Raw genomic sequence first — 24,181 nt, 5'->3', positions numbered from 1 at the left:
TCTGGGACAAGTCTGGGCGACACAGTGGCACAGCAGGTTAGCACTGCTGCTTTACAGCGCTAGGGACCTGGGTTTGATTCCCTGATTGGGTCACCGTCTGTGCAGATTCTGCACGTTCTCCCCATGTCTGCGTGGGTTTCTTCTGGGTGCTCTGGTTTCCTCCCACAGTCCAAAGATGTGCGGGTTAGGTGGATTGGCCATGCTAAATTGTCCCTTAGTGTCAGGGGAACTAGCTAGAGTAAATGCATGGGGTTATGGCGATAGGGCCTGGGTGGGATTGTCCTTGGTGGGCCAAATGGCCTCCTTCTGCACTGTAGGGATTCTATGATTCCTCTATGAACAAGTGAAGTCATTCTTGTAGTGTGGCCACTGTTGCAATCTCGGAAATATGGCGGCTAACTTGCGCTCAGCAAATTCCCACAAATGGCAGTGTGCTAGTGACCAGATAGCCTGTTATTTTGTGATGTTGGTTGAAGGGTCAACATTGGCCAGGGTGCCAGGGATGCTCTTCCCCTGCCTCTTCTACAAAATAGTGCTGTGGAATCCTTTTGTTCATATCCAGCCAGCAAGTAAGTAGGGCCTCATTTTAACTTTTCATCGGAAAGATGGCACGTCTGACAGTGCAGTGCTCCCGTGGTACTGCACTGGAGTGTCAGCCTTAAGTGTAGTGCTCAAGCCCTGGAGTGGGACTTGAACACACTGGCTTAGTGGCGAGGGCACTTTCAACTAAGCCACAGCTGAGACTTGTGACAATCTTTCAGATGCACATTTGACCAAACAAACAAACTGCTGTGTTTCTGGATATTAATCATCACTAGTAGCAACAATTTCAACATTTATAGTAACATTACAGTTTAGGCACACTGGTTACTTGCCTCTGGTGACCTGAATTTAAATCCTGGTCAGTCTGATGAAGTAAATGTCTGCTCTCACTGTCAGCTGTAAGGGTCCGTTATGAATTCAGGGTGGCACAGTGGTTAGCACTGCTGCCTCACAGCGCCAGGGACCCGGGTTCGATTCCCAGCTTGGGTCACTGTCTGGGCACATTCTCCCCTGCATGGGTATCCCCCAGGTGCTCCGGTTCCTTCCCACAGTCTGAAAGACGTGCTGGTTAGGTGCATTGGCCGTGCTAAATGCTCCCTCAGTGTACCCGAATGGGCGTTGGAGTGTGGCAACTTGGGGATTTTCACAGCAATTTCAGTGTTAATGTAAGCCTACTTGTGACAGTAATAAATAAACTTAAACTTAAATAGTTTTTCTGAAGTTTCAACCCAGCAGCATCAAATTGCCCCCAATGCAGAACCATTCCGTAACTTCACTCAAGAGGTCACACAATGGCTTGTATGGAAATTGGAAAAGAATGTCTTCTGCGTCAGAATAAAGGAAGCTTTGCTCTTACATTTGTGCTATCCAACCTCAGAGTGCTCGATGTTGACCTTTGCCTGCCCGAAATGGAAAATGTTTTATGACTAACTTAAATCGCCTCAAATGAACAAAAGTTCTTCACGAAATGCACAAAAGCTTTATTGTAAATGGTGTGTTTATGTCAACTTCCCTAATTTGTTGTAAACTGAGACAGTTTAGGAATAATATTTTGTATGCAAGTATTCGAGATACTGTTCACAGTATCTTGAATACTTGCGATTGTTATTAGGGACTCCTGTGAAACCAGTGTCAGTGTTGTGACAGACAATCACAGCATTGTAAAACCCCTGGTTTTACTCCGACTACTTTCAGATCAGTAATTACTGTGTTGCCTTCAGACACCAACACATACGTTATGCCCAGGGCCGATGTACAACAGCTCTCATTACCAGTTTACTGAAAGAGAGTTATATGGTCTGATTTTACATCCAAAAGATGTGTGCAATATGGCTTTCTATCATCACTGACTATCTGAGCGTGAAGGGAAGCATAATGTCTGAACTGTGGCACAGTGGTTAGCGCTGCTGCCTCACAGCGCCAGGGACCCGGGTTCAATTCCCATCTTGGGTCACTGTCTGTGAGGGGTTTGCACGTTCTCCCTGTGTCTGCATGGGTTTCCACCGGGTGCTCTGGTTTCCTCCCACAGTCCGAAAGATGTGCTGGTTGGGTGCATTGGCCATGCTAAATTCTCCCTCAGTGTACCCAAACAGGTGCCGGAGTGTGGCGACTGATTTTCACAGTAACTTCATTGCGGTGTTAATGTAAACCTACTTGTGACACAAGTAAATATAACTTTTACTTTATTTTGATCATATTTTGATACCCTCCCAGTCCCCCTGACACGAAGGGGAAGGGTAGGGGGTTTTAGTTCAGTCGGACAGCATGGTTGGTGCAGGCTTGGAGAGCCGAAGGGCCTGTTCCTGTGCCGTAAGTTTCTTTGTTCTTTGTTCTATTATGGGAAGCCTTCTCTTGATTTATTCATACAATCCCTGAGGCAGCAAATCGAGGTCTCCTGGCATTGCTGGCAGCAGTTATCTCATGGGGAAAGGTTCTTCTTCAATCATTAACTGTCTCACTGGCTCACCTCAAGCACACATTTAGCACTTGATGCTCATCATGAAAAGGAATTTTACAAAATCCCTGCCAACCTGCTTTGCGGTAGGAATCCCTGTGTTCAATTTGCTCCCAGGCCTTACCCCATAGAATCATAGAATTTACAGTGCAGAAGGAGGCCATTCGGCCCATCGAGCCTGCACCGACAACAAGCAGAGATAGATATCATAAATCACATGGTGACACAAACGATTCAACGATTGGAAACTTAAGGGCACTGTTTCAGCACAAAAAAAAAATCTGTTTACATATTTTGATACCCTCCTAGTCCCCCGACACTAAGGTGCAATTCATCATGGCCAATCAACCTAACCCGCATTTCTTTGGAGTGCTGCAACCTCTCTCTTTCACCTTCTTCCGTCAGGAAAAAGATACAAAAGTCTGATAACACGTACTCTAGACTCAAAAACAGCTTCTTCCCTGCTGCCAGCAGATTTTTAAATGGTCCTATCCCATATTAAGCTGATGTTTCTCTTCACCCTATCTGTAACTGCAACACTACATTCTGCACCCTCTCCTTTCCTTCTCCCCGATGTACTTTATGAACGGTATGCTTTGTCTGTATAGTGCGCAAGAAACAATACTTTTCACATGTGACAATAATCAAATCTTCCAGCCCTTCAAGTAATATGCGTACCTCCAATTCTTTCCTCATGATCACCGCAGTTTCCTTCATCTACCATGCTGTGTTTCCAGCTGCTTAGTCTACAGGCTCTGTGATTCCATCCCTCAACCTCTCTGTCCTCCTTTAAGATGGGGCAGGCTTGATGGAGCCGCTGGTCTGTTCTTGCTTGTTTCTTTTGTACATTTGTACGTATGTACGTATGTATGTGTGAGTCAATACTAGAAGAACAGAGGCCATTTGCTCCATAAGGGTTGGCCCTAAGCAACCTCTACGTTCTACATCTTTGAGAGGACATCCTGTCAATACATGACAGAGAAGCCATGAAGGCAAAGAGACCATGATAAATCACCTGAGAACCTTACACTACTAGAAATAACAGGCGTTCAGCTTACTGAAGGACAGTGTGGATTCCCTGAAATTTCAATCCTCAGCATTCAGCGATTAGACAACAAATCCCCAGTTAAACGACCTGAAATAAAACGCTTAATGAAATCAACTCATGTAACTTAGCTGAAAGTCTCTCTGTCTCTCTGTTTTGGGCAGCACGATGGCACAGTGTTAGCGCTGCTGCCTCATAGCGCCAGGGACCCGGGTTCAATTCCAGCCTCTGGTCACTATCTGTGCAGAGTCTGCACGTTCTCCCCGTGTCTGCGTGGGTTTCCTCCGGGTGCTCCGGTTTCCTCCCACAGTCCAAAGATGTGTGGGTTAGGTTGATTGGCTGTGCTAAATTGACCCTAGTGTCAGGGGGATTAGCAGGGTAAAATATGAGGTGTTATGGGAATAGGGCCTGGTGGGATTATGGTCGGTGCAGACTCAACGGGCCGAATGGCCTCCTTCTATACTGAAGGGATTCTCTGGATTCTATGAATAACTGAAAGTTCAAGCTCTGAAGATCTAAGTTTTGAAGTCCGAGCAATAGGAAAATGTTGTGTGAGTTTCCTCACTGTTCACTGCGGTAAGCTCCAAGCCTGTTATTTCTCATGTAATAATGGTCTTCGAAAAGTTATCATGCTCACTTGGCGGCTCTGAATTTGAGTGTGCACCCAGAGGTTCACTGCTCTGTTCTCACCTCTATGAAGCCATCAGACTTGTTGTGGGTTTGCATTATGGGTTTGCATGTCCAAAAGACGTGCTGGATCGGTGTATTGGCCATGCTAAATTCTCCCACAGTGTACCCGAACAGGCACCAGAGTGTGGCGACGAGGAAATTTTCACAGCAACTTCATTGCAGTGTTAATTTAACCTTACGTGTGACACTAATAAAGAAAAAAAAATGATTGTTTGCAGCAATTATCCAATTTCAGAATAAAGACAACTTCACTTATTTTCTACCGTTGATCCATAGCAATCGTTGCTCTTGGTCAAAGAGAAAACAATCGTTCATCATTTATCAAAACGATTGTGGGAAGCAGTCCCGAGTGAGGAGCACTGTTGTGGTTATCAGGATATAGTAGTATTCACACGCACCAAAATACCTGGCCCTTGCTCCACTGAAATGAATTTGCATGCAAAATGTATTTGTGAAGTTAACACATGAGCACTTATGAAACCTCTGGTTAACAGTTTATAACTACAGCACCTTGACTGCAGTCATTATGGGCAGCACGGTGGCACAGTGGTTAACACTGCTGCCTCACAGCGCCAGGGACCCAGGTTCGATTCCCGGCTTGGATCACTGCCTGTGCAGAGTCTGCATGTTGTCTGCTCCAGTTTCCTCCCGCAGTCCAAAAGACGTGCTGGTCAGGTGCATTGGCCATGCCAAATTCTCCCTCAGTGTACCTGAACAGGCGCCGGAGTGTGGCGACTGGGGGATTTTCACAGTAACCCCATTGCAGTGTTAATGTAAGCCTTCTTGTGACATTAATAAATAAACTTTAAACTTTAATCAAGGACAGAGAATTGGTTAATGGATAAGAAACAAAGCATAGGGAGATAAATGATTTATTGTCAAGTCGACAAGTTGTGACTAGTGGAGTGCCGCAATGGTCAACGCTGGGCCCTTGGCTATTTAATGACTTAGATCAGGGGTTGCCAAACTGGGGGTCCACAGAACACTGTCCGTGAAAGGCCTCCAGGGGGTCCGTGGAAGTTTCAGCAGCCAAATCCCCTAGTCGCCGGAGTGTGGTGACTGGGGGATTTTCACAGTAACTTCATCGCAGTGTTAATGTAAGCCTACTTGTGACACTGATAATTAATTTTTTTAAACTATCCATCACAACAACCGAGTATACGCTTGCAATGCAACATTACACATGGCAGGAATTGGCCTTTAGGGCCATCACATGTCAGATACAAGCTCCGCTCCATCCCTGAACGAGCAGCAATGGACTTTCGCCACTGGTGTAAACTGGCAACTGAACAGCTTACCGTGACTTCACAAGACACAGGCTGTACGTGGAATGAGTAAAAACAAACAGTTTCTATCTCACCGATAACTTTCTTTCTCATTTTCTTTCAATTTCAATTCGGGTCACGTACTATTTTGAATAATTTGCACTAAAAAGTCTAATTTTTCAAAAGAAAAAGAAAACCCGCTGATCGAATCCATTTGGTTGGAAACAAAACAGTTTGGGCTGAGGAAGCTCTGAGCTGTCACTTCAACCAGTCACTAATGACAAGTAACCAAGGTGGAACCTTGATACTTTTGAGTCAGCGAGGCAGCTTTCATTTGCATAGCCGGTGTTTAGGGAGTCCAATCATCTGGATCTGGATCTACATTCTGCTGGTCAATGGGGCCAAAATGTCGCAAAAAAAGAGAAGTTGTGAAAAAAAATAATCATCTCCACTAGAGTAAAGACTGTAGATTAAAAAAATATGTACTTATTTTCCCACTGCATTGTAACTCAATAATGTGTCTGTACTAATCGAATTGATTTTGAATGGTCCAGAGGGTTTGTGCAGAATAAAGAAAGGTCACCACTCACATTCGCAGTGCAGCTTTGTTGCTGGACTACCGGGGTTTCTGGATATACAGTTCATCATTGTACAGCAGTACAGTACATCATGTTCGGTAAACAGTACAACTCGGCTTCCTGTTTCAGCTTTCAGTAATTCTGAAACATAAACAAAAGGCGAAAAGACTGACCAACAAATCATCTAAAAAAAGCCGGGGGTAATTATTTTAAGCAGCGACAGATATCATAATTCACACGGTGGCACAAACGCTTCGACGTTTGGAAACTTAAGGGCAACTGTTTCAGCACAGAGAGAAAAAAATGTGTTGATTTGTATTTCAGCTTTTGGAATGGGTGGCTGTGGTCAGGATGGCAATTTGCTGTATTATCAGTGGACTGACTTAGAGAAGATGCAACCTCTTTCTCTTACATATTAGGCTTGGTCTTTTAATTAAAGAAGAATTCACTTTTAAAGTATTCCTTCCAATCAGTTGCTCCAGTGTTTAGATTTTAAAATTGACCCTTAATGAAAATATACAAAACATGCACTTCTAAACAATTCAAATAGATAATTAGACACATCAGAATAACAAACAATAAAAGCTTTTAGTTTGATTTTAATCTAGATAATCAATGAATTGACATCCTTGCTGCTACGGGACCTGTTAAGTATGCAGAGAATTGTAATGGGTTGAAGTGATAAAAATTTATGCCAGATGCAGATTCAAAGCATTTTTTTTAGTGCTTTCTCTGTACATATATGACAGTCTGCTGCTTCAGATATTAGATTTACCAGCCTCATACAGAAAGCAGCACCAAATTATCTTTTTTGAATCCCCCTCCACCCCTAGAGCATCTTGCACTCCATTATATAAAGAAAAGACAATCTGAAGATGCACCACCACAGGTTTTTCAATTAAAATTGTATATTGTTTTCCGTCCTAAACAAATTTAGGTTGAGCTCTGGTTTGTATGTCAAATTGACAAGGAAATAACAGAATCAGCTGACAAACCACGATCAAAGAAAACAACTTGCGTCAGAAATCATCTGTCGCGCACAGTTTTTGAACCCAGTAGTTGTACAAAAATGGATACTTTTCTAAACCTTCAGGACTAACCACTATTAAATGTATGTGCGTGTGTGTGCGCACGCGTGTGTGTGTTTTGTACTCAGGCAGCTATACTGGTTTAATAGCTGAAACTACCCACACACACACACACATCATCAGTGATATTTTCCACTTTTCTGCAATTCGTTTCAGTGTAGGAGCAGCAGCTTACATGTGGTTTTCTCTGTGTCGGGAACGAAAATGACTGAGCTAAATCATACTAAATTCTAGCAGTGGAAAATAAAACCCAGAAAATGCCAGCAAGGGCACCACTTGACTTAAAATCAGTCATTAGCTTAATACAGAGATTAGTTAAAACTTCTTTTGAATGATCTTTTTTTCCAAAAAAAAGACTGCTTATATAATAGGAGAATAGCTCAAACCCATTGTTGGAGTCACAGAGCTAAAATATTAAGGTTTTTTTAGGCTGCCACTTCAGTTACAAATAAATTGCAAATCACAACCTTGAGGTTAATTGGAATGCAATTTGAAGACTGCGTGAAAGAATGAGGGTATGTTCATGAATAATTATTTACTACGAGAAAAGGGCACACAGATCTCATTTGTGGACAGTTGGCCAAACAAAATAACGACGATAATTATATTTTTTTTAGGTTTAGAGGAGGAGGGTGACTTTTAGAGACCGTCACTGAAGTAAGTTCAGTTCGTGAGATTTTCCTCACGATGTTTAGTGTAGGTTGTGAAACAAAACCATACCTATCAAAATTTCCCTGCGGCTGATTACAAAAAATAATCAGCAAAGCCATCAAGTTTCAGTTTGACTTATTTATATATTTATTTATAAAAAACACAAAGATTAGATAAAGTAGAGCAAGATCACACTAATGCCCCACATTTTAAAGGCTGCATCACGGCATCTTGCATCCTCAAATGTCAACCTCTCCCAAGCTGGGAATTGATGTGCACCGTGTTAATCCACTCCAGCATTCGTTTCGATTAAGTCTGCATCCCTGTGCGTCAACCCACGGGATTGTTTCTAATTTGTAAGTGCTTAAAGAACTAGATTTTTTTCACAATTAATACTCAGTTCAATGCGACTGATTCATGCTTTCCTTTCGTGTCACCCAATGCCCGAATACAAAACACACACAGTAAAGGTTTTAGTGGTCTTCTAAAGTTTAATTCGCTATTTGCTAAATGTTTCTTTTTGTAGGCTTGACGTTATTATCACTTCTGTTTATCAGCACTTGTGGCCAAATCTTATGCTTTGTAGCGAGCCCCCTTTTTTTTTGTTCCTATTTAGATAGTTACAAAACAATGCATAGAGTTATTACCAAGCACTTTATGTGTGCCGTTTACAGTGGGCTGCAGACAACCCGATCCTGCGCTTGGCTGCCCATTACCACTTCTTTTTCAAACAGAAAAAAATATTTCTTAACCGACGGTTAACGAGAGCCCACTCCTGACAGCACCAGTCCGTGACACCACCCTGCCTCGCATCAATAAAGAAAGCAAACTGATGGGTGACAACTCTCCTACACAAGCGACAACAGAAATTCTTTTCTGCATTTAGAAGGCTGCAGAAGCTGCAGCAATGTCTAACAGCACATACGCCCACAGTTACACCGGTTATCATACATGTCAAATCTGGCTTGTGTGTATCACATTTATCGAACTGAAATAGGGTCCCTTCTGCACTTTGAGCTTGCGCACTCAAATTGTTCCTGCAACGATTCATTCCAACCTTTTTATTCTGATTTTCTTTTGCTTTATATTAAGGAGTAAAGGGTAAAGCAGCTACACTGTCCCGCATTCAAATTGTGGTTAGTGATGTCGATACCTTACTACACATATAGAATGTTGAAACTGCTCAAAATATATTTCCACCTTTTTTTTCTCAGTTTAATGTAGCGATTGTGCCCACACAGTGCATGAATGAACCAGAGTTTAGAGACATGACACATTGTGAAACTACTGAGTATATGGCTTCTATTCTTGATTACATTACTGCACTCAGAATATCAAATATACCTGTTCCTCAAAAGCCCGAATACCCCAAAATGTGGGCAACTTTGGACACAAAAAAATAGGTTGCGCATCTTCAAAAAGGCACCTGTGTCGAATTTATTTTTTAAATGAAAAAGAGATAACTGATAAGCTCTGCACATCAGTTAAAACAGTCAGATCTACTTGCTATCTTTATGCAGAATGTACATCCAAAAACTGCAAAAATTGGTTATATTGTAATTAAGCCTTTATACTGATGCCAAGAAAAAAAAACCCTACCACGCAATTTGCATTTTAAACAGATGAGGATTCAGCAGTCGTCATTCCTAACCAGAAAGAAATTATAACTGAGCGTGGTGGGTAAATTGAGTTGGCAATCAGACTTGTTCACTTGCCTGGCCAGGCCAAAGAAAACACCACGCAAAACTACCAAAAGGTGCAAGGATAGTCATACCTTCGCCATATGACCCTAGTACGAACATGACACAATGCTACAAGGTGAAACACACCCACTGTATCAACCCGACATCACACTTTAATAGTTCATTTCTTCAATCAGCTGGAAATAATTTCAAACTTAAACCTGCAGCTTATCTCTACATGAGAAAGCCCAATTGTTGGAATCAAAGCTTGGCAGAAGTAATGTTACACTTTGTAAGGATTCATTGACATTTAAATTCAATAGAAGAACAAGCAACAAGTAAATGCAACATTGATTGTCGCCAATTTTTTTAAAAAAAATTATCAGTGGGAGGACTGTTAGAAAAGAATGTTATATTGGTTCACTATTGCTGAGGAAACCTTGAAAAAAAAGTGTATGCCTTGTCTTGGGCTGTGGTCGATTAAGTTAATAGAGGGTGTGGACGCGATCTTGTTTTTACTAAAACAGGCACTCATCTGTGGGTATTTGTTTTCTATATGAGCCTTACCTTCCATCACACACACACACATGAGAAAAACAAGTAAAATATTTTACACATGCATGCGCGTATGTGAAGAAATGAACTGGAAACTTTATTTTAAAAAATAGATAGAAAGTTCAGTTTTCAGGCCAAGAGAATTGTTGATGACACTACAATATAACAAAGCTTGCAGAACTGTTATCTTTGTCCCCACTTATTTTGATTAAAATGCATAATTCCACCCAGTCAGGAAAAGACACGCTTGTCAGAAGAATAAAATATATGAAGAACAGAGTTCTTTAAAAAGAGGCCCATTAAATTGTGCTGATCTTGACTCAAGGTATTTGGATTTTATTGAAAAATGCTGCTGATGTTTCTTTTAAATTGAAATGCTCCCTCATTCAATTTGAAGTGTTTGTAGATGGATAAACCAACACTAGAGATATGTCAGAATTCAAATAAATTGAAAGAGCTGCAAATAATGACAAAAGTGGAGCGTGGCATCATGTGTATGGAAAAACTGACCAAAAGGCAGTCAGTTATCCAAGGGAATTACATTTTAAGCCTTCCCCAGCTTGGTTGCAGATTTTAGTGGCTTAGACTACAAAATAAAATTTGAGAATCTGCCCGATCATTGCATCCACTTGACAAAAGCTTCAGAAAATGAGATGAGCAGATCAGGTTGAAGATGTTTTCGCAGTTGTACCAAGCCCACACATCATTGAATTTATGAAACTTTTAAGCCTCTGTGCGATTCAGTTAATATGACACGAAACAGTTTCGCAATGACAATAATTAGGTCATTGTTGTTGGGTGTTTTTCCAAATTGACTTCACATTAAAATGCCATGGCATTTCCTTGTTTTAGTTTCTGTGATACCATGGTTTTGAAACAGATGTGGTTGCAAGGTTTTAAATTACAGATAGCCTCCAGGGCTCCTATCAATAATTAAACTCGCTCATGTCTTGCGAGCGATTGCAGGTTCAGCAAAAGGGGGGCAATTTGTAGGTTCTTAATTCCCCTGCAATAACAAAAAGCTTTTCCCATTGTTACCCCAGCACCTTCGGCGAAGGATGGAATAATGCTAGAAGTTACTAAACTCCCCGAAAAAAATCAATCCAGCCTCACTGTGCTGGGATCAGTCGAAGCCCGATAACACAGGCTGGCAGAAGGATCACTTTTGTCCTTGGTTAAGTGGATTTTCTCTTTCCAGAGAATTCACAGTTCTGGACCAAACAAAACGTCACTCTTTGCTTGTGCAAACTGAGTGGTAGCAGTAAAAAGAACACAAGCTTATTTTGGTACATTTATTTACTTTAAGAAAAAGTGCTGCACTTTGGAGTGTTTTTGTATTTGTAAAAAAAATTGTGAGAATAAAGGAAGTGCAGGCTAAAGGACACAGTGATGTTTCCTTATCACCACTGTTCTCAGAATAAAATAAAATTCCTAACCACATAATTTATGCAGTAGAAAAAAAAACAAAAGAAAAACAGATACATCTTTGGTTATGAATCATAATAAGTGATATCAAATCGTAGAAATTATTTTACTGATAAAAGATGTTGGAGGCTGCACTCGAATTGTCGTTATTTCAGTTGTCAGCTTTCAGTAGTAATGACCTTTTAAAGGATACTTAAGGGCTGTAACTCCCGTTTGTAAAAAAGGCAAATCAACATTAATGTATCTTTCATCTATTTCAGTTTCAGTAGTAACAACTTAAAATGTATGCAAAATCAAAATGAGGAATTATGATTCAAAGAATGCTGCTACCCTTGTTATCGTTGGTTTTTGGTTTGGTTTCCTTTGCTGTCAGGATCCAGTTGAGTTAGATTTAAATTTCAAACTGGTGGGGTTGTATGGTTGAGGGATTTTATGTGCAGGGGGCAGGGGGTGGACGTTGGGAGTTAAAACGTTGTACAAAGTAAAAATTGCTGCAGAGATATCCACATTGTCACATTACTGAAACTAGTCCATCATAAATAAGCCATTTTAACATGTGTGCATATATATATATGTACAATTGAGTTGTATTGTCAATTATATTCCTACAAAGGATATCAGTAATTAGATTTATATGTACAATTCAGAATGAGGAAAGTCCATTTAGTTGAATCTCGGCTGGCTTAACATATTAGAATCCAAATACATTTTGAACCGTGTAATGGTCTTTGTCTGTCGTGCTCTTGCTGACAGATTATTCCACACAATCATCACTTAAAAGAGCCTAGTCCATCACGCAAACCAGCCTCCCATCCACTGACATTGTCTACAATTCCCGCTGCCTCGGCAAAGCAGCCAGCATAATCAAGGACCCCACACACCCCGGACATTCTCTCTTCCACCTTCTTCTGGTGGGAAAAAGATACAAAAGTCTGAGATCACGTACCAACCAACTCAAGAACAGCTTCTTCCCTGCTGCCATCAGGCTTTTGAATGGACCTACTTTATATTACGTTGATCTTTCTCTACATCCTAGCTATGACTGTAACACTACTTTCTGCACTCTCTCCTTTCCTTCTCTATGAACGGTATGCTTTGTCTGAATAGCGCTCAAGAAACAATACTTTTCACTGTATACTAATACATGTAACAATAATAAATTAATCAATCAATCCTTACATCAAAGAGTTCCTTCCTAACATCAGTTTTAAATTCACTCTGACTTCATTAAAAACGTGCTTTAGAATTCCACCTCAATACAGTCCCTGGCAGAGACACCCACGACAATTCCTGCCATCAATCTTGCCACCTCCCGGAGGTTGGAGCAGGCTTGTTTAGTGGGTCAGTGTGTGGATATTCAATGAAGTGTAAGAAATTTACTGTGCACTGTGGTGAATAACACACAAATACCATGCAGTTGACTAGTAGAGCTATTCCTGCAATTAGTTATCTACCACAAAATACAATATTCTGCTATATAAATGACTCTGTAAAGGTCATATATTACAAGATGAGTTCATATGGCAGCAAATGCTGTCTTGTCAGCCACAATTGAAGGCAAGCAAATGTTACAGTATTTTATTTTTAAGCTCTTGTGTGGTTATTTGTGACTCACTGCATAGTGTCTGATAACCTTTATTCATTTAGTAGTCACTTGTTTGCAGCTTTCTTTAGGTAAAAAAAACTAAAAGCAAAAAAGAATGAAATTCTGGTCATGTTTATTTAAAATGTGTCTGTTGCAAGGTGGTTTCAAATACATATGACGTAACTAATCTACCATCAAATATGAAAAACAGGATAGGAATTTTAAAAAAATGCATGCATATCAGAATTTTAGATGCCAAACAGTGGTAAATACCATGTATCGTAGAAGACGCTTATTTTTTGCATTAAATCATCTTCATGGTTGCAGAAATTAAAAGCATATTACGTTCATAGCTTAGTAGGCTCACATTAACACTGCAATGAGGTCACTGTAAAAATCCTCTAGTCGCCACACTCCTGTTTGGTTACACTGAGGGAGAATTTAGCATGGTCAATGCACCTAACTGGCACGTCTTTTGACTGTGGGAGGAAATTGGAGCACCCGAGGAAATCCACGTGGACATGGGGAGAATGTGCAGAATCCGCACAGACAGTGACCCAAGCCGGGAATCGAACCCGGCTCCCTGGCACTGTGAGGCAGCAGTGCTAACCACTGTGCCACCGTGCTGGCTGGGATGCAAGCGCAGGCAATGCATTGCAGATGAGTGACACGTCTATCTGGTCAAGTGGCTATTATTCACTTGGAGGGGAGTGAGTGTCAGCAGGGTCTTTAACACAGGCTGGCTCAGCTAAGCCCAGTGCCGGTTATCAGTCTGTGATCTGGGGACCCACATGATTGTGCCACTGCCGAAGGTAAGGGCACTGCACCTGACTGCAGTCCGGAGCCAATCCAAGCTGTTCTGTGACACTTCCTTGCAGCTGGCTCACTGGGACACTGGTGGGAACCTGACAGTTCTGATTCCTAACCGCAGTCACGGTGTGCCTGGGCAAAACCGCAGCAGAAGTAAAATTGAGACAATACGTCATCAAAACTTGATTAAAGAGAAAAAGGAAGCTATAAACTGCACTCATCGAAAGAAGCTTGAGCATCTCCATCCCAATGACAAAGCAGAAAGGTCCAAATGGACAGCTAGACAATGTTCAACAATGGTTACGATCTAGGATGCCCTGTCTGAAAGTATGCTGGAGGCAGATTCAACAGTTATTTCCTAAAGGGAACTCGATAACTACTTGTAAAAGAGCAGGAAAGTGGGACTGACTGGACAATACAGACATGGTAAGAATCTCACTACACCAGGTTAAAGTCCAACAGGTTTATTTGGAATCAGGAGCTTTCGGAGCGCTGCTCCTTCATCAGGTGAGTCACCTGAAAGTGTTCTGAAAGCTCGTGATTCCAAATAAACCTACTGGACATTAGTCTGGTGCTGTGAGACTTCTTACTGTGCCCACCCCAGTCCAACGCCAGCATCTCCACACCAATACATGTGGTCTCCGATCCACGATGATTCCATCACGTTATGTAAATTCTTCCACCTTATCATCAAACCAGACAAACACTGGCAGTCAGTTTAAGACGAGGTACAGCGTGTCAACATGGTCCAATGGTCTGGGAAAGTATACACAGAAAATGCAGCTCCATGTGCCGGCTCGGGGAAAACAATTTCTACCTTTCCAAAATCTCTGCCTGGTTATAGTCAACAAATTGCGATCTGTACACTAAAAGAGCGTGCAAAGAAATTCACCCAAGGGGAGGGGGCAATGGTGGTAGGAAAAGGGAAAGCAAGTGCAAGCTGCCTCTCTTGTTGTAGTGTTTGTTCAGATAGATACTTAGCTCCATCTGGCTGACAAACACAACAGGCGAACCTGAATGACACATCCCATCACAACACATTGAGTGCTGATACAGGACTGCAACAATAATACAACACGTGATACACTTCCAGTACAGAAATCTGCATTGGACTAGAAAATACGCCGATTCTATGTTGGTTGTGATGAATTATAAACTTTTGCATCCTTTCGGGTGTGTTGATCTGTAGGGACTCGGTAATTTTAATGCCAAAACTCTTGCATAATTACTGACGAAGGAACAACCAAAGCAACCCTTCCTAGGAAACAACCACTCTCCCAACTTGCATTTTCTTGTGCCTTTAACATAAGAAAATGTCCCAAAATATTTGACTTTGGAGTAACCACACAAAGACTGGCACCAAGCCACGGAAGGACATGTTAACTTGATTTACAAAGAACAAAGAAAGAACAAAGAAAATTACAGCACAGGAACAGGCCCTTCGGCCCTCCAAGCCTGCACTGACCATGCTGCCTGACTGAGTTAAAGCCCCCTATTCTTCCAGGGAGCAAATCCCTCCATTCCCATCCTATTCATGTATTTGTCCAGACACCCTTTAAAAGTCACTATCATATTTGCTTCCACTACCTCCCCCAGCAGCGAGTTCCAGGCACCCACCACCCTCTGTGTAAAAAACTTGCCTTGTACATCTCCTTTAAACCTTGCCCCTCACACCTTAAACCTACGCCCCCTGGTAATTGACACTTTCACCCTGGGAAAAAGCTTTTGACTATCCAATTTGATTTGATTTATTATTGTCACATGTATTAACATACACCACTGAAAAGTATTGTTTCTTACACGCTATACAGACAAAGCATACCGTTTACAGAGAAGGAAAGGAGACAGTGCAGAATGTAGTGTTACAGCCCTAGCTAGGGTGTAGAGAAAGATAAACTTAATGCGATGTAGGTCCATTCAAAAGTCTGACGGCAGCAGGGAAGAAGCTGTTCTTGAGTCGGTTGGTACGTGACCTCAGACTTTTGTATCTTTTTCCAAATGGAAGAAGGTGGAAGAGAGAATGTCCAGGGTGCGTGGGGTCCTTGATTATGCTGGCTGCTTTGCCGAGGCAGCGGGAAGTGTAGACAGAGTCAATGGATGGGAGGCTGGTTTGCGTGATGGATTGGGCTACATTGACGACCATTTGTAATTTCTTGCAGTCTTGGGCAGAGCAGGAGCCATACCAAGCTGTGATACAACCAGAAAGAATGCTTTCTATGGTGCATCTGTAAAAGTTGGTGAGAAAAGGTAGGTTTTATGCAGCAGTTTAAAGGAAGAGTGTGAAGTGATGAGGTGAAGAGGGTTAGGGGAGGCAATTCCAAAGCATAAGTCTTAGCTGGCTGAAGACACAGCTGCAAACATTTAGATCGAGAAAAGTAGGTATTGTACAATGTTGGAGGAACACAGAGTTAGAAGAACACAGATTGCTTTTTTGGTTGGGGGGGGGAATGACTGGAGGCTGATTCATAGACGGCACCTCCCTATCCCCCTGTGCAGGATACAAATCTGTGTGTGGCGCATACAGTTTATGCGTTGCAATTACTTTGAAGAGTGAGATGTAAACATCGCAGTGCCTTCTACAGAGCATCTGGGGTCTCAGCTTTACCCAAATTAACAAGGCAGAGCCGTGGGCGGCTGGTGGCACAGTGGTTAGCACTGCTGCCTCATAGCGCCAAGGACCCAGGTTCGATTCCCGGCTTGGGTGACTGTCTGTGCGGAGTCTGAACGTTCTCCCCGTGTCTGCGTGGTTTCCTCCGGGTGCTCCGGTTTCCTCCCACTCTCCAAAGATGTGCGGGTTAGGTTACCTGGCCATGCTAAATTGACCCTTCGTGTGAGGGGAAATAGCAGGGTAAATATGTAGGGGTATAGGACCTGGGCAGAATTGTGGTCGGTGCAGACTTGAAGGGCTGAATGGACTCCTTCTGCACTGAGTCATAGAGGTTTACAGCATGGAAACAGGCCCCTTTGGCCCAACTTGATTCCCAACTGTAGGGATTCTATGATGATTCTATTCAAGGAAATCAGTTTTTTCTTTCTGTGATAAGGAAACAGCTCACATGAACATCTTTCTAGGCGATGGGCAACCCCTATACAAACCCTCCCATGCTTCAGGAAATAGGAGCACAAACTGACGCCTGGATTTTCTCTCCCGGGTCAGGTCATCGGTGGTGGAAGAATTCCCAACACCGCAGATCTGAACTTTAGAAATGGCTGCCCGGATGTTGGATTTTCGGTCGGGGGGAGGTGGGGGAATGGGTGTGGCTGGATTAGACATTGGGCTTGGTGATCTCTGAAGACCTGACGGGGCTCTCAGGTACGGAGGCGGGCTGGGTGGAATACCTGCCTTGGGGATCTAGCACCTTGAGCAAAATTTTAACATAGGGATTAAAACATGCAAAATGCCACCAGAACTCACCCTTCAGCCCACAACACACTCCCCCATGCCACATCCATGTCCCTATCCCCTTCATATTTCCATGCCAACCTATCTCCCATGGCTCTTCATATCTCCAAGGTAACCTCTGTGCATCTACCCACCCTCATGTCCCTTCATATCCAACATGGCATCCTATGGACCCCAATGGCTCTTTATAGTCCCGATGCCAACTTAATGCCAATTCATGCCATACCATGTCTGCCATCTGCAGACCTCGGGACTCATAAAAAAGTTCTAAGTGCCTATTGCAGGCTTTATTAACTTAAAACAAAACACTCTAATTCATAAAAAAATACACTTACGTTTCTTCAACTAAATAAAGCCTTATAACAAGAAACTCAAGTACACAATCCCTTATAACAACAAATTTTGGAATTCATGTTCCACTTCAAAGCACTTATAACTATTTGCAGCTGTCAACCAAACTCTTGAAGTTGGCAGTCACCCCACTGTGATAATGGATGATTGTGAAATCAGTCATGCAGCGAATGGAAACCCTCAGACTTATTTCAACAAATCAGAGTGAAATAGCAAGCAATCGTTTTTTAAACACATCAGACATTTTTCTTTTCCCCAAGAGTTGGAGGGCAGGGCTTCAATGCCATGACAACTCCTTTTGACAAGTCCTCTTGACACTCTTGACAGACCCCTTTGGGGATGAGAAAGAAAATCAGCCATAATTGAATGGCAGAGCAGACTCGATGGACCGAGTGGCCTAATTCTGCTCCTATGTCTTATGATCTTTGACAGCTGCTTCTGACAATTTGGACAGCTGATTTAGTGAGTTCCAATGAGCTTGACAGGTAATGGGTTTATGCAATTTTTATGCATATTTGCGCAAACTTTTAACAATTCTAAAGGACACCTGACCTGCCCTAAAGGGCATCCCACCTCCAGAGGGTGGCACGGTAGCACAGTGGTTAGCACTGTTGCCTCACAGCTCCAGGGACCTGGATTCGAATCCCGGCTTGGGTCACTGTCTGTGTGGAGTTTGCACATTCTCCCCATGTCGGCGTGGGTTTCCTCCGGGTGCTCCGGTTTCCTCCCACAGTCCAAAGATGTGCGGGTTAGGTGCATTGGCTAAATTGTGCCTTAGCCTCTCAGGATGTGTAGGTTAGAGGGATTAGCAGGGTAAATATGTGGGGTTATGGGGATAGGGCCTGGTGGGATTCTTGTTGGTGCAGACTCGATGGGCTGAATGGCCTCCTTCTGCATTCTAGGGATTCTATGATTCCATCAAAAGTGTCCTAAACCAGATCCAAAGGGCTATCTTACCTCTTCAAAGGGATCACACAGGCTATTCAAACGGATCCACAAAAATTCAGCCCTGCTCTTACCAGGTCTAGTCTTTGACTTTCACACTCCGAGGCTTCCAAATCCCACTTGAGTGGAGGCTTATGGGTGATTTAAATGGCTGGCTGGCTCCATAAACTATGTATGCATGAATCGCATCTGGCCCCTATCCCGCACCCGCCACAACGGGAATTGCTGTGGTTGAGGGGGGAAGCGGGGTTGTTTGTGGGGCGGGGGGGGGACTTAGAATGTTTGATCACTCTGGCTGTTTTTGCCCTGATGGAGAAGCTCCCTGACATGGCAAAAATCTGGGCCTAAAGGTTAATTTCAAACTTGTTTCCTGCCTTTTATTCCTCCGAGACTGCTGTCCCGTCCAGTGACTAAAAGCAAAATCAGTGAAAAGGATGTGAAATGAACTGTGGTACATCTATGAATCATCAAAGCAATGCGAACAGGCATAAATTGTTAATATCCACCAGCAACAGAAAAATCTATTTATATAGCATGTAAAAAATTGCGCTTAGTGTACGTGACACTCTAACCCTGAGCATAATAAAATGCTACTTTGCTTTTTTGATCAGGTCCAATATCTACTTTGCCTCAAACTTCCCGGCACCCAAATCAACATGAAGGAATCGCGGCGAACCTGTTTGAATCTTTGCAGATTTGAAACAATCAACTCCACTAACTTCACCACCTCTCACAAATTTGAATCGTAGAATCACACAGCGCAGAAGAGGCCCTTTGGCCCATCGAGTTCACACTGACACATTAGAAACACCTGAACTCCCCACCTAATCCCATTTATCAGCACTTGGCACATAACCCTGAGTGTTATGATGTGCCAAGTATTCATCCAGATACATTTTAAAGGATGTGCGGCAACCCGCCTCTACCACCCTCCCAGGCAGCACATTCCAGACCGTCACCACCCTCTGAGTAAAAAGGTTTTTCCTCACATCCCCCTAAACCTCCTGCCCCTCACCTTGAACCTATGTCCCCTCGTGACTGACCCTTCAACTAAGGGGAGCAGCTGGTCCTTATCCACTCTGTCCATGTCCCTCATAATCTTGTGCACCTCAATCAGGTCGCCCCTCAGTCTTCTCTGCTCCAATGAAAACAACCCAAGCTTATCCAACCTCTCTTCATAACTTAAATGTTCCATCCCAGGCAGCATCCTGGTGAACCTCCTCTGCACCCCCTCCAGTGCATTCACGTCCTTTCTATAATGTGGTGACCAGAACTGCACACAGTGCTCCAGCTGTGGCCTCACCAAAGCTCTATACAACTTTGCATTTGTACCATATCCTCTGACTCAATGGTGCTCGAAATTCATTAAATACATACAGTTCCCAAATGCTGTGCAGGATCAACTCAAATGATCAATTTCTAAATACAACCGTCATTTTATCTTTTGTAATAAAAGAAAGGCTTGCGTTGATACAAGGCATCCCAGAGGTTTTACAGCTACTGAAATGCTTTTGAGGTGAAGTCGCTGTGTGTGTTGTAATATAGTTTATTTATTAGTGTTACAAGTAGACTTACATTAACACTGCAATGAAGTTACTGTGAAAATCCCCTAGTCACCACACTCCGGACCATCAGGCCCAGACCATCAGTTTTGTTTTAGTGAAACAAAAACAGAAAAAGCTGGAAAATCTCAGCAAGTCCGGCGGAATCCATGGAGAGAGAATAGAACCAATGTTTCAAGTCTGGATGACCTTTGCCAGACGCTGTCAGACCTGTTGAGATTTTCCAGCATTTTCTGTTCTTGGTTTAGGTTCCAGCATTCGCTTTTGCTTTAGATTGTGGGATAAACATTGGTGAGGACACAGGGGAGAACTGAATTGTGCTTCTTTGGAAAAGTGCACAGGACGTACCATCCAAAACATGATGGCCAGAATTTTCCAATCGTTTACGCCCTGCTGCCGCTGCAAGCAAGGAGGGAGAATTTGGCGCCTAGCAGTAATGTTCTCCCACTACCACAACAACCTTTGTGCTAAGTGTGGCTCCAACTAGTGGAGAGTTTTCCCATCGACTCCCGTTTTGCCAGGGTTCCTTGAGGTCACAGTTGGACAAATGCTGCCTTGATATCGAGGGCCGTCACTCTCACCTCACCTGTGGAATTCAGTTCTTTGTCCATGTTTGGACCAAGGCTGTGATGAGGTCTGGAGCCAAGTGGCCCTGCTGGAATCTGTTCAAATGAGCATCAGAGAGCAAGTGTTGCTTCATGGCATTATCGAAGACACCTTCCATCACTTTGCAAATGACAGAGTAGATTGCCGAGGTGATAATTGGCTGGATTTGATTTGTAGGGTGGGATTTTGCGACCTCGCTCATCCCCGAAACTGTAAAATCCCACCTGAGGTCAACATACATTTCCACGGACCGCCCCTCGCCCGCTCCGATTCCCGTGGCGGGCGGGGCGGTAAAACTCTGGCCGTAGTGTTTTTTGCGGACAGGATATACCCGGGCAGTTTTCCAGAATGTCGGGTAGATGCCAATGTGGTAGGTGTGCTGGAGCAGTTTGGCTAGGTGCGTGACTTCATTTGAGGTACAAGAGCCTGATGTTGTCAGGGCCCCAAGCCTTTGACAATACCCAAAATAGACCAAAAGAAAATATGACTTGTCAAATAATAGCAAGCAAAAATTAGCTGACATTTCTGCAATTCTTCGCTTGGATTCATTTTAGGAATTCGGAGAATGAAGGAGGTTACGTAAACAAAACCACAAAAGCCCAAACAAGAATTTATTTTTCCAACCCATCCTTCTTTAGTTGGGTGAATGACAAAGATAGAAGTGGACATTATGTGCACTGAGTATTAATGTTGCACTGCTGTAGTCTGTGCCAGCTTAAGTCAAATTTGGGATTGGGTTCATCAAACCAAAATTGGAACCACTGCTGAAGAAGTGCGGACGAAGGGGCAGCACAGTGGTTAGCACTGCTGCCTCACCACTCTAGGGACCCGGGTTCGATTCCAGCCTTGGATAACTGTCTATGTGGAGCTTGTATGTTCTCCCTGTGCCTGCGCAGGTTTCCTCCGGGTGCTCCGGTTTCCTCCCACAGTCCAAAGATGTGCAGGCGAGGTGGATTGGCTGCGCTAAATTGTCCTTTGGTGTCCCAAGATGTGTAGGTTAATTGGATTAGCCACGGGAAATGGGTGGGGTTACAGGGATAGGGTGGGGGAGAGGGCTTAGGTAAAATATTCTGTCAGGGAGTCAGTGCAGACTCGATGGGCCGAATGGCCTTTTCTGCACTGCAGGGAATTTATGGTTTTAAAACAGGAGTACCAAAAATGAAGATAATAATCACAGGCCAAATCCCAGTAGAAAAGTACTGTTCTATATTTTAGAAATTATTACACATGGTAATAACTTAAAAACATTGATATAGGCAGGGAGCACAGATTGGTGGTTCTTTCAGAGAGCCAGAACCATGCTGCATGATGTTCCAGCCTAGATATTTACATGGAGATGAGAATCATAGAATCCTACAGTGCAGAAGGAGGCCATTTGGCCCATCGAGTCTGCACCAACCACATTCCCACCCAAGTCCTATCCCCATAACCCCATGCATTTACCCTCGCTAGTCCCCCTGACACTAAGGGGCAATTTAGCATGGCCAATCTACCTAATCCGCACATCTTTGGACTGTAGGAGGAAACCAGAGCACCTGGAGGAAACCCACGCAGACACGGGGAGAATGTGCAAACTCCACACAGACAGTGAGCCACCCAATCTTTGGACTGTGGGGCAGCAGTGCTAACCACTGTGCCACCCTGCCGCCCAGGACCATACTTGTCCTTTAAGTAGAAATTCTATTTTTCCCCAAATTAAATTCTCCCAGAATGACTCCAAAGTGATTTTAGTTCCCGGAGGGTTAGCTTCCAATCTCTTCCTTTTTCAGCTTGGAAACATTTAACTCACGCTGCAAGTTTTCCTGGAGACTTCTCCCTCTAGCTAAAGTTAGGCAAATATTCCAGCCCCATTTTTAATTCTTCACAAATTTGGTGTTTCCGATCCAAGCACAAGCTCTCATCTGCATTCCTGTGCAGTGAACAACCTGCTTTCTCTCTCTCTCTCTTTGGGCCCTGGCAGACGACCTTGTCTGGGATATTGATCATTATTTTAGGAAAATGTGTAACCTGATTTCACAGTCTGTATCCTTTCCTCTCAAAGTCTATCATATGGCAACGTGAATCACACGGAGCTTGTAGAAACACTGATTAATTTTTTTTAAGGCCCCAACTTTATTTGTGGAATTAAACTGACAGTTTAAAGCATAACTGTTTATAATCTGACATGTTCAATATGTTCCTGGGACGTTGAAGACTCAGTATGAGTTTTGACAACAAATTGCTGTAGAATAGGGGCACCTATGAGCTATCAACCCTTTTCAAACCACAGTTGATAATCCAGGGTGGGGATTGGAGGTAGCAGTGGGGTGTCAGGAGATTGTGGAAGTGGCTGGAGATCACATGAGAGGTCAAGAGATTATGGCAGAGGTTAGTCAGCGGATTGGCTTGGGGGAGCTGGGGGAAATACTCCTGTTCCGCCTGGGCTACAAGCAGCGCTGGAAAAGCTGGATCCAACAGCTCCTGTCTTCCTTTGGCTGCCAAGTTTCCCTGCTTCTTTTTTTATTCATTTGTGGGACATGGATGTCGCTGGTTCATCAGTATCTATTGCCCATCCCTGGTTGCCCTTGTTCAGAGGGCAGTTCGGAGTCAACCACATTGCTGTAGATGTGGAGTCACATAGAAACATAGAAACCAGAAACAGGAGAAGGCCATTCAGCCCTTCGTGCCTGCTCCACCATTCATCTTGATCATGGCTGATCATCAAATTCACATGTAGGCCAGACCAGGTAAGGATGGCAGATTTCCTTCCCTAAAGGACGTCAGTGAACCAGATGGGTTTTTCCGACAATCGACAACGGGTTCATGGTAAACAGCAGATTCCTAATTCCAGATATTTTTAATTGAATTCAAATTCCACCATCTGCCGCGGCGGGATTCGAACCCAGGTCCCCAGAACATTAGCTGAGTTTCTGACTTGATAGTCTAGCAATAATACCACCAGGCCGTCGCCTCTCCTGTGTTGGAGACGATAAATCCTAATGGCTGACGGAATCTGAGGCTCGGAGCCTCATTAACACCTTGTAATTACCGACCCAACTCTTGGGAGCAGGTTACTGAGGGGTCTCCCAAACAGTCCCAGTTAAACCGGAGGCAAATGTGTTTGAGGCAGGTCAGGGTTGGATTTTCCATTTTTAACAATTTAATCCCCATGCGCAAGCCCCTGACACCTTCCTGTCTACCCTGTTGATAGGGGTGATGGTGAGGTATTAAGATGACTTTCCCATTCCTTACGCAGGGAGAATAAGATAGTTATTTTAAAGGTATTAACCACTCTGGTAATCAGCAGTAGAGTAATTTATATGAATCATTAGCAATCTAATACTGCCCACATTTGCTCATAGACTTGCCTCGCGCAGAAAGCAATATATTGCAAATACAAAACCAACATTTGTAATACAATACATATGCACAAATGCAATCCTAAGCAAACACTATGAAAATTG

At 43.2% G+C, this 24,181-nt stretch overlaps 1 long non-coding RNA gene across 2 annotated transcripts in view; it reads right to left on the bottom strand.

The window, feature by feature from the left end:
* The window catches only part of LOC144493418 (uncharacterized), a 583,821-nt gene that overhangs the window by 218,351 nt on the left and 341,289 nt on the right, over window positions 1-24,181 (bottom strand). For both annotated transcript variants that reach the window (XR_013497740.1, XR_013497741.1), the window contains exon 5: window positions 6,088-6,216. This is a non-coding gene — a long non-coding RNA (uncharacterized LOC144493418). The remainder of the gene's footprint in view (window positions 1-6,087; window positions 6,217-24,181) is intronic.

Source organism: Mustelus asterias, chromosome 5, assembly GCF_964213995.1.
Source record: "Mustelus asterias chromosome 5, sMusAst1.hap1.1, whole genome shotgun sequence".
NCBI lineage: Eukaryota > Metazoa > Chordata > Chondrichthyes > Carcharhiniformes > Triakidae > Mustelus > Mustelus asterias.
This window is presented reverse-complemented; position numbering and strand designations above follow the sequence as displayed.